Raw genomic sequence first — 8726 nt, forward strand, 5'->3', positions numbered from 1 at the left:
TTGAGGAGTCCACTAAGGACGGGTCTCTTTCAACCCTTTCCCTCTCCCAACCGATCCCAAGATCGGCGAGCTCTTCTTCTCAAGGATCACTTAAGACCCCGCAAGGATCACCACACACTTAGGTGTCTCTTGCTAGCTTTACAAGCCTCCAAAACTTTGGAAGAAGTTCAATGGGAGTCAAAACTCCACGCACAAATGAACGCAAGACGTAGCACACACTATCTCTCAATGAATCTCACAAGGCACTAGAGCTAAACTCACATGAGAGGCTTTCTTTTGCTTGCTCTCTCTTTTATGGCACTTGTGTGGGTTGTAGTGGTCTAAATCTTGTGTATAGGATGGATCAATGAATAGAAGAGGTTGGGAGGGCTTGGATATGTCAACTATGTGACTTGGAATGTTGCTTGGGCTCCCACACCTTGAAGTGGCTGGTTGGGGTGGTATTTATAGCCACCAACCAAATTGTAGCTGTTGGAGAAGGCTGCTGGCGAAGGGCGCACCGGACAGTCCGGTGCGCTGCCACGTCATCTTGTCGTTAGGGCCTGGAGCTGGTCGACCGTTGGAGGCTTTGTCCTCATGTGGCACCGGACAGTCTGGTGTCACACCGGACATTCCGGTGCCCCTCTGACCTGCTGCTCTGACTTCTGCTGAGGTATTGTGCTGCACTGTTCATCCGTCAGAGTCGACCGTTGTGCGCAGATAGTCGTTGCTCCGCTGGTGCACCGGACAGTCCGATGGCACACCAGACAGTCCGGTGAATTATAGCAGAGCTGCGTCTGGGAAATCCGAAGCTGAGGAGTTTGAGCTGATTCACCCTGGTGCACCGGACACTGTCCGGTGGCACACCGGACAGTCTGGTGCGCCAGACCAGGGCACACTTCGGTTTCCTTTTTGCTCCTTTCTTTGAAGCCTAACTTGCTCTTTTTATTGGTTTGTGTTGAACCTTTTGCACCTGTAGAATGTATAATCTAGAGCAAACTAGTTAGTTCAATTATTTGTGTTGGGCAATTCAACCACCAAAATTATTTAGGAAAAGGTGTGAGCATATTTCCCTTTCAGGCAGCACCAAAGTTTGGTATTAGCTAAGGGCCAAGAATGGAAGGTTGATCACTACTTGGAGTGACATTCCCCTTGGTATAAATGTTCCATACTTCCATGGCCCGCATGATGGACTCCTGACAGTTCGCCTAGCAAGGTGTGTCGTTGGGCCGCGTCCAGGCTGAACGAATCCGACCAATAAGGGTGGCAACAGAACAAGGAAATGATTCCAGAAAGTATGGCACAAGAACACTATCTGTGCGCAGCTGACGCAGAAGGAGCGCTGATGCTTCGCGCTCACAATTCGCATGTACTTGAAGAGCTAGATACTCGGAGGAAAGGCGACCGAACTCCGAATGAGCAGGAGCATCTGCAACATCGAAGATAGACTCAGATATAATTAGATAGACTTCATGGCTCGTAAAGAGATATCATAGGCTGAGGGGTACCCCTACAAAACGATCTCATCATTCCTCTCATAGCAACCACGCTACCATTATATTAATAGTGAGAATTTATCTGTCGCCACCCACTACTCGTTGGTAACCTGAACACCATCAGCAAACTCAATACTCAGCACAAACATGACATATGGTATTACGTATTTCAGCGGCCTGAACCTGTATAACTCTCTTTTGTTCCGACGTGCTTCCGCACGCACCATCGAGTTGCGATCAACAGCGTTGTCCTGTCCAAAAGCACCACGTGAGGTACCCTATAGTGCACAGTCTTGTCACAAACACCGACATCATCCCTTTGTTTGTTTCATGGAATTTATATATATTGCCACTGCTTTTTAAAATAGAGGAATCATTTGCTATTATTGTGTATCAAAAACTAGAAACTGGTTTCTTAGAAACTAAGTTTAAACCACCCACCCAACTTTTTTTCATAAACTAGTTTCTAGAAACTGAGGATAAAACTGGTTTAAAAAATTGGTGTGCTTCCAAACATGCCCTATATTAAACATTAATTTACACGGCCACAATCATTGTGCTCCCCTACATTTAAATGGTAAAGAGCTAAAATTATATATAAATGGGATTTGAACCATGGTTGTTGGCTCTAAACCCACGTTAACATCTATCTAGCCAACAGAACAAATATATTTGTGTTTTACACTATATACTCAAGCATAAATAGAAACTGTAGCAACATATGTACACTTTGCTAGTATATATCTCTACTCCTATAAAACACCATTTATCACGGTTCCACGGTTCAACTATCATTGTGTGTCGTTAAGTGACATGAGCCATGAGAAAACACCCAAGCCTAACATGACACAAAGCCACATGACACAACGCTCCGGAATAAACAACCTCATTAGCTGAAGGAGTACGAGCGGACGAGCGAGCTATAAAAAGGGTAGGTCTTCTTTTCAACTCATACCTTCTCGGGCCTTCTGACTAGGATAAAGTGCAATATCTACAATTTAACATCTGGTATATGGGCCATATGCCTACTTTAATTTTAAATTTATTTTTTGTGGGGAGAGTCTACTTTAACTTTAAATTTATGTTAAATTTATGTGTGTATGGAGGGTCCATCACACTGGCTTGCCACTGGGTCCTCTCGCGTCGTACAATCGTTGCACTATACCACAATATGATTAGTACGCCGTCGCAGCACACAAGTATTGTACTAGTCTCTATTCCTTAAAGCACAAGTTTCATGCGTCATGCATCGTGGGTCACGCACGAAGCGTGTAGATTTGTTTTTCTCCTTCACGTCTTGCCTAACAACCAGATAAGATAAACCTTACCTTTACATGACAACCAACCATAGAACCACAATGAATGCTTTCCCTTTCTCCTCGTTGTTGGCGTCGTATATTAACTCTAACTTCGCATATCTTTCCCATCTATGTCTGCCTCATCCAGATTCTTCCCCAACAACATAAAGGACATAAATCTTCCCGTCAGCAAGCGCTTCAAACCGCTACCGCGATAGGCGACGTCACTTGTGATGTGTGGCTAAATAGCTGCGGGAGAGGAGTAGACGCTCTAGATCCTAAGTTTAGTTTTATATTGGTTGTTGAAAATCATTTGTAAGATATTAATGTCAATGATAATATATGTATTACTCTTGTCGGGGACCATAATTAGGGGTACCCCCAAGACTCCTAATCTCAGCTGGTAACCCCCATCAGCACAAAGCTGCAAAGGCCTGATGGGCGCAATTCAGGTCAAGGCTCCGTCCACTCAAGGGACACGATCTCGCCTCGCCCGAGCCTAGCCTCGGGCAAAGATAGCCGACCCAGGAGGATTCACGTCTCGCCCGAGGGTCTCCTCAAGCAACGGGCGCACCTTCGACTCGCCCGAGGCCCAGCTCGGGCAGGCTTCGCGGAGAAGCCACCTTGGCCAGATCGCATGCCAACCGACCGTATCGCAGGAGCATTCAATGCAAGGATCGCTTGACACCTTATCCTGACGCGCACTCTTCAGTCGACAGAGCCGAAGTGACCACAGTCACTTCGCCCCTCCACTGACTGACCTGACAGAAAGACAGCGCCGCCTACCCTGCTCCGACTGCTATGCCACCCGCCAGGGTGAGACTGACAGCAGCCAAGTCCAGCCTCGGGCGCCATAGGAAGCTCTGCCTCGCCCGACCCCAGGGCTCGGACTCAACCTCGACACCGGAAGACGGTCTCCGCCTCGCCCGACCCCAGGGCTCGGACTCAACCTCAACACCGGAAGACGGTCTCCGCCTCGCCCGACCCCAGGGCTCGGACTCAACCTCGACCTCGGACGACGGTCTCCGCCTCGCCCGACCCCAGGGCTCGGACTCAACCTCGACCTCGGACGACGGTCTCCGCCTCGCCCGACCCCAGGGCTCGGACTCAACCTCGACCTCGGACGACGGTCTCCGCCTCGCCCGACCCCAGGGCTCGGACTCAACCTCGACCTCGGAGGAGCCTCCGCCTCGCCCGACCTTGGGCACGGACCGACCACGCTACAGGGGGGCCATCATTACCCTACCCCTAGCTAGCTCAGGCTACGGGGAACAAGACCGGCGTCCCATCTGGCTCGCCCCGGTAAACAAGTAATGATGGCACCCCGCGTGCTCCATGATGACGGCAGTTCTCAGCCCCTTACGGAAGCAAGGAGACGTCAGCAAGGATCCGACAGCACCCGACAGCTGTGCTTCCGCAGGGCTCAAGCGCTCCTCCGACGGCCACGACATCACATGAACAGGGCAGCAACAACTCTCCAACAGCCATGTCGGCATGTACATAGGACTCTGGCTTCCCTCTGCTAGACACGTTAGCACATTGCTACACCCCCCATTGTACACCTAGGCCTTCTCCTTACATCTATAAAAGGAAGATCCAGGGCCCTCGTACGAGAAGGTGGCCGCGCAGGAGAACGGGTCGACGCACAAGGCTCTCGCTCTCTCTCTCCCTTGCGAACGCTTGTAACCCCCTACTGCAAGCGCATCCGCCCTGGGCGCAGGACAACACGAGGCCGCGGTTTCCCCTTACTGTTTTCCCCCTTGTGTTCCGTCTCGCGCCGACCCATCTGGGCTGGGACACGCAACGACAATTTACTCGTCGGTCCAGGGACCCCTCGGGGTCGAAACGCCGACAGTTGGCGCGCCAGGTAGGGGCCTGTTGCGTGTTGACGAGCAGCTTCCCGTCAAGCTCCAGATGGGTAGTCTCCAGTAACCTCTCCAACCCAGGACGGTATTCCGTTTCGGGAGTCTTGAGTTCATGTCCCTCGACGGCAGCTACGACATGATACTCCTTCCTCCGCCGCGCGACAACGACAATGGCGGCCGTCAGCCCGCCCGTTGGCGGCGGAATCGACGACGTCTTCCCCACGTGGCGGAAGAGCAACATCCGGGTCTGTCCCGTCACCTTCCCCGCCGACGGAGGAGGAGGCGGGGCAGCCATGGCCAAGCAGGAGGCGGCACCTCGTCGGCTGTCGAGCGAGTCGACGGCGCTGGCGCCCCAGCGGGGGACACGTCGGGCGTTGACCTCGCGTCTGAGACGAAGACGAGCATCGTTTCCCCGCAACACGCCAACCCCAAGCAGACGGACGATGCCAGCATACTCGCGAAGGGCTTGCTGGGCGTTAGCCTCGTACCTGAGATAACGGTGCAGTCCGTCCCTGACGCGACTTCGTCACCATCTGTCGATCAAGAGGTACCGTTCGTTTTTCATCCTGTGCCTTTTAGATTCAGCTTCGACCCACCAAGCGACCCCGCTTCGGTGGATGCTTTCATAAAGGCATATCCAAACCTTCCGGGGTATCACATGCGGTCAACCTGAGACCGACTGACGGCCGTCTCGACCTACGGCCCCCGGGTTCCGAGGAAGATGATGAGCCCGACTCTGGTTGGGATTTCTCCGGGCTCGATGACCCCAGTGTCATGCGGGACTTCATGACCGCATGTGACTACTGCCTCTCCGATTGCTCCGATGATGGCCACAGCCTTGACGACGAGGACTGTGGCCCAAGTCGCGAATGTTTCCACGTTGATCTAGGGGGTCTTGACGAAGGCAACCACCTTGGTATGCCGGAGGACGACGATCCCCCTAGGTCTGCGCCTCGCGTTGACATCCTTCGGGAGCTAGCTATGGTCCCAGTCCCTGCGGGGGGTCAGGACGCACAGCTCAAGCAAATCCGCGAGATGCAGGCCAGGCTCGACGAGGAAGCAGGACAACTTGTGCAGCTCCGACAAAATATCGGGCAGGAGTGGGCAGGCCGAGCACCGCCCGGAGAAGCGCGTCATCTGGCCCAGGACGTCCAACACCGCATCGCCGACGATGCCAGGGCAAGGCTGCCCCCAGCTTCTAGTGGGGTCGGCTAGAACCTGGCTGCAGCAGCAATACTACTCCGAGCGATGCCGGAACCATCCACCACCGAGGGGCGGCTTATCCAGGGAGAGCTCAAGAATCTCCTGGAAGATGCCGCGGTCCGACGGGCCAAAAGCTCTGCCTCCCGAAGGCAGGAGTACCCCCCGGAGCATCGCGCCGCGACTTCCCGATTCATGCGGGAAGCCTCGGTCCACACCGGGCGCACGCGGGACGCAACGCCTGCAGCCCCGGGTCGCCTCGGCCACGAGCACCACTGCCGCGACCGTCGAGCCCACCTCGACGAAAAAGTGCGCCGAGGCTACCACCCCAGGCGTGGGGGACGCTACGACAGCGGGGAGGATCGGAGCCCCTCGCCCGAACCACCCGGTCTGCAAGCTTTCAGTCGGACCATACGACGGGCGCCGTTCCCGACCCGGTTCCGAACCCCGACTACCATCACCAAGTACTCGGGGGAGACAAGGCCGGAACTGTGGCTCGCGGACTACCGGCTGGCCTGCCTGCTGGGTGGAACGGACAATGACAACCTCATCATCCGCAACCTTCCCTTGTTCCTCTCCGATGCCGTCTGAGCCTGGCTGGAGCATCTGCCTCCTGCGTAGATCTCCAACTGGGACGACCTGGTCAAATCCTTCACCGGCAACTTCCAGGGCACATATGTGCGCCCTGGGAACTCTTGGGATCTCCGAAGCTGCCACCAGCAGCTGGGAGAGTCCCTGCGGGACTACATCCGGCGATTTTCGAAGCAGCGCACCGAGCTGCCCAACATCACTGACTCGGATGTCATCGACGCGTTCCTCGTCGGCACCACTTGCCGCGACCTGGTGAGCAAGCTGGGTCGCAAGACTCCCACTAGGGCGAGCGAGCTGATGGACATCGCCACCAACTTCGCCTCTGGTCAGGAGGCGGTCGAGGCCATCTTCCGGAAAGACAAGCAGCCTCAGGGGCGCCAGCCGGAAGACGTCCCCGAGGCGTCCGCTCAGCGCGGCACAAGGAAGAAGGGCAAGAAGAAGTCGCAAGCGAAACGCGACGCCGCCGACGCAGACCTTGTCGCCGTCGCCGAGCACAGGAACCCTCGGAAGCCTCCCAGAGGCACCAACCTGTTCGACAAGATGCTCAAGGAGTCGTGCCCCTATCATCAGGGTCCCGTCAAGCACACCCTTGAGGAGTGCGTCATGCTTCGGCGTTACTTCCACAAGGCCGGGCCCCCGGAGGAAGGTGGCAGAGCCCACAACAATGACAAGAAGAAGGATCACAAGGCAGAGGAGTTCCTCGAGGTCCACGACTGCTTCATGATCTACGGTGGGCAAGTGGCGAACGCCTCGGCTCGGCACCGCAAGCAAGAGCGCCGGGAAGTCTGCTCGGTGAAGGTGGCGGCGCTAGTCTACCTAGACTGGTCCGACAAGCCCATCACCTTCGACCAGGGCGACCACCCCAACCGCGTGCCGAGCCCGGGAAAGTACCCGCTCGTTGTCGATCCCGTCATCGGCAACGTCAGGCTTACCAAGGTCCTCATGGATGGAGGCAGCAGCCTCAACATCATCTACGCCGAGACCCTCGGGCTCCTGCAGATCGATCTGTCCTCGACCCGGGCCGGCGCGGCGCCCTTTCACGGGATCATCCCCGGGAAATGCGTCCAACCCCTTGGGCAACTCGATCTGCCCGTCTGCTTCGGGACTCCCTATAACTTCCTAGAGGAAACCCTCACGTTCGAGGTGGTCGGGTTCCGAGGAACCTACCACGCAGTGCTGGGGAGACCATGCTGCGCCAAGTTCATGGTCATTCCCAACTACACCTACCTCAAGCTCAAGATGTCGGGCCCCAACGGGGTCATCACCGTCAGCTCCACGTACCGACACGCGTACGAATGCGACGTGGAGTGCGTGGAGTACGCCGAGGCCCTCATCGCCGACCTGGAGAGCCTTTCCAAGGAGGCGCCAGATGCGAAGCGCCACGCCTGCAACTTCGAGCCAGCAGAGGCGGTTAAGTCCGTCCCTCTCGACCCCAGCAACGACGCCTCCAAGCAAGTCCGGATCGGCTCCGAGCTCGACCCCAAATAGAAAGTAGTGCTCATCGACTTTCTCCGCGCGAACGCCGAGGTTTTTGCGTGGAGTCCCTCGGACATGCCTAGCATACCGAGGGATGTCGCCGAGCACTCGCTGGATATCCGAGCTGGAGCCCGACCCGTGAAGCAGCCTCTGCGCCGATTCGACGAAGAAAAGCGCAGAGCCATATGCGAGGAGATCCACAAGCTGATGGCTGCAGTGTTCATCAAAGAGGTATTCCATCCCGAATGGCTAGCTAACCCTGTGCTTGTGAGAAAGAAAGGCAGGAAATGGCGGATGTGTGTCGACTACACTGGTCTAAACAAAGCATGTCCGAAAGTTCCCTACCCTCTGCCTCGCATCGATCAAATCGTGGATTCTACTGCTGGGTGCGAAACCCTGTCGTTCCTCGATGCCTACTCAGGATATCACCAAATCAGGATGAAAGAGTCCGACCAGCTCACGACTTCTTTCATCACACCTTTTGGCATGTACTGCTACATTACTATGCCATTCGGTTTGAGGAATGCGGGTGCGACATACCAAAGGTGCATGAACCACGTGTTCGGAGAGCACATTGGTCGAACGGTCGAGGCTTACGTCGATGACATCGTAGTCAAGACGAGGAAAGCCTCCGACCTCCTCTCCGACCTTGAAACGACATTCAAGTGTCTCAAGGCGAAAGGCGTAAAACTCAATCCCGAGAAGTGTGCTTCGGAGTCCCCCGAGGCATGCTCCTGGGGTTCATCGTCTCCGAGCGGGGCATCAAGGCCAACCCGGAGAAAATCGCGGCCATCACCAACATGGGGCCCATCAAGGACTCG

General features: G+C 55.4%; 1 pseudogene; it reads left to right on the forward strand.

Moving 5' to 3' along the window:
- Nucleotides 1-2426: 2426 nt before the first annotated feature.
- LOC111590083 (uncharacterized) lies at nt 2427-2589 on the forward strand (annotated as a pseudogene).
- Nucleotides 2590-8726: the final 6137 nt, after the last annotated feature.

Source organism: Zea mays, chromosome 8, assembly GCF_902167145.1.
Source record: "Zea mays cultivar B73 chromosome 8, Zm-B73-REFERENCE-NAM-5.0, whole genome shotgun sequence".
In the NCBI taxonomy this organism is placed as follows: Eukaryota; Viridiplantae; Streptophyta; class Magnoliopsida; order Poales; family Poaceae; genus Zea; species Zea mays.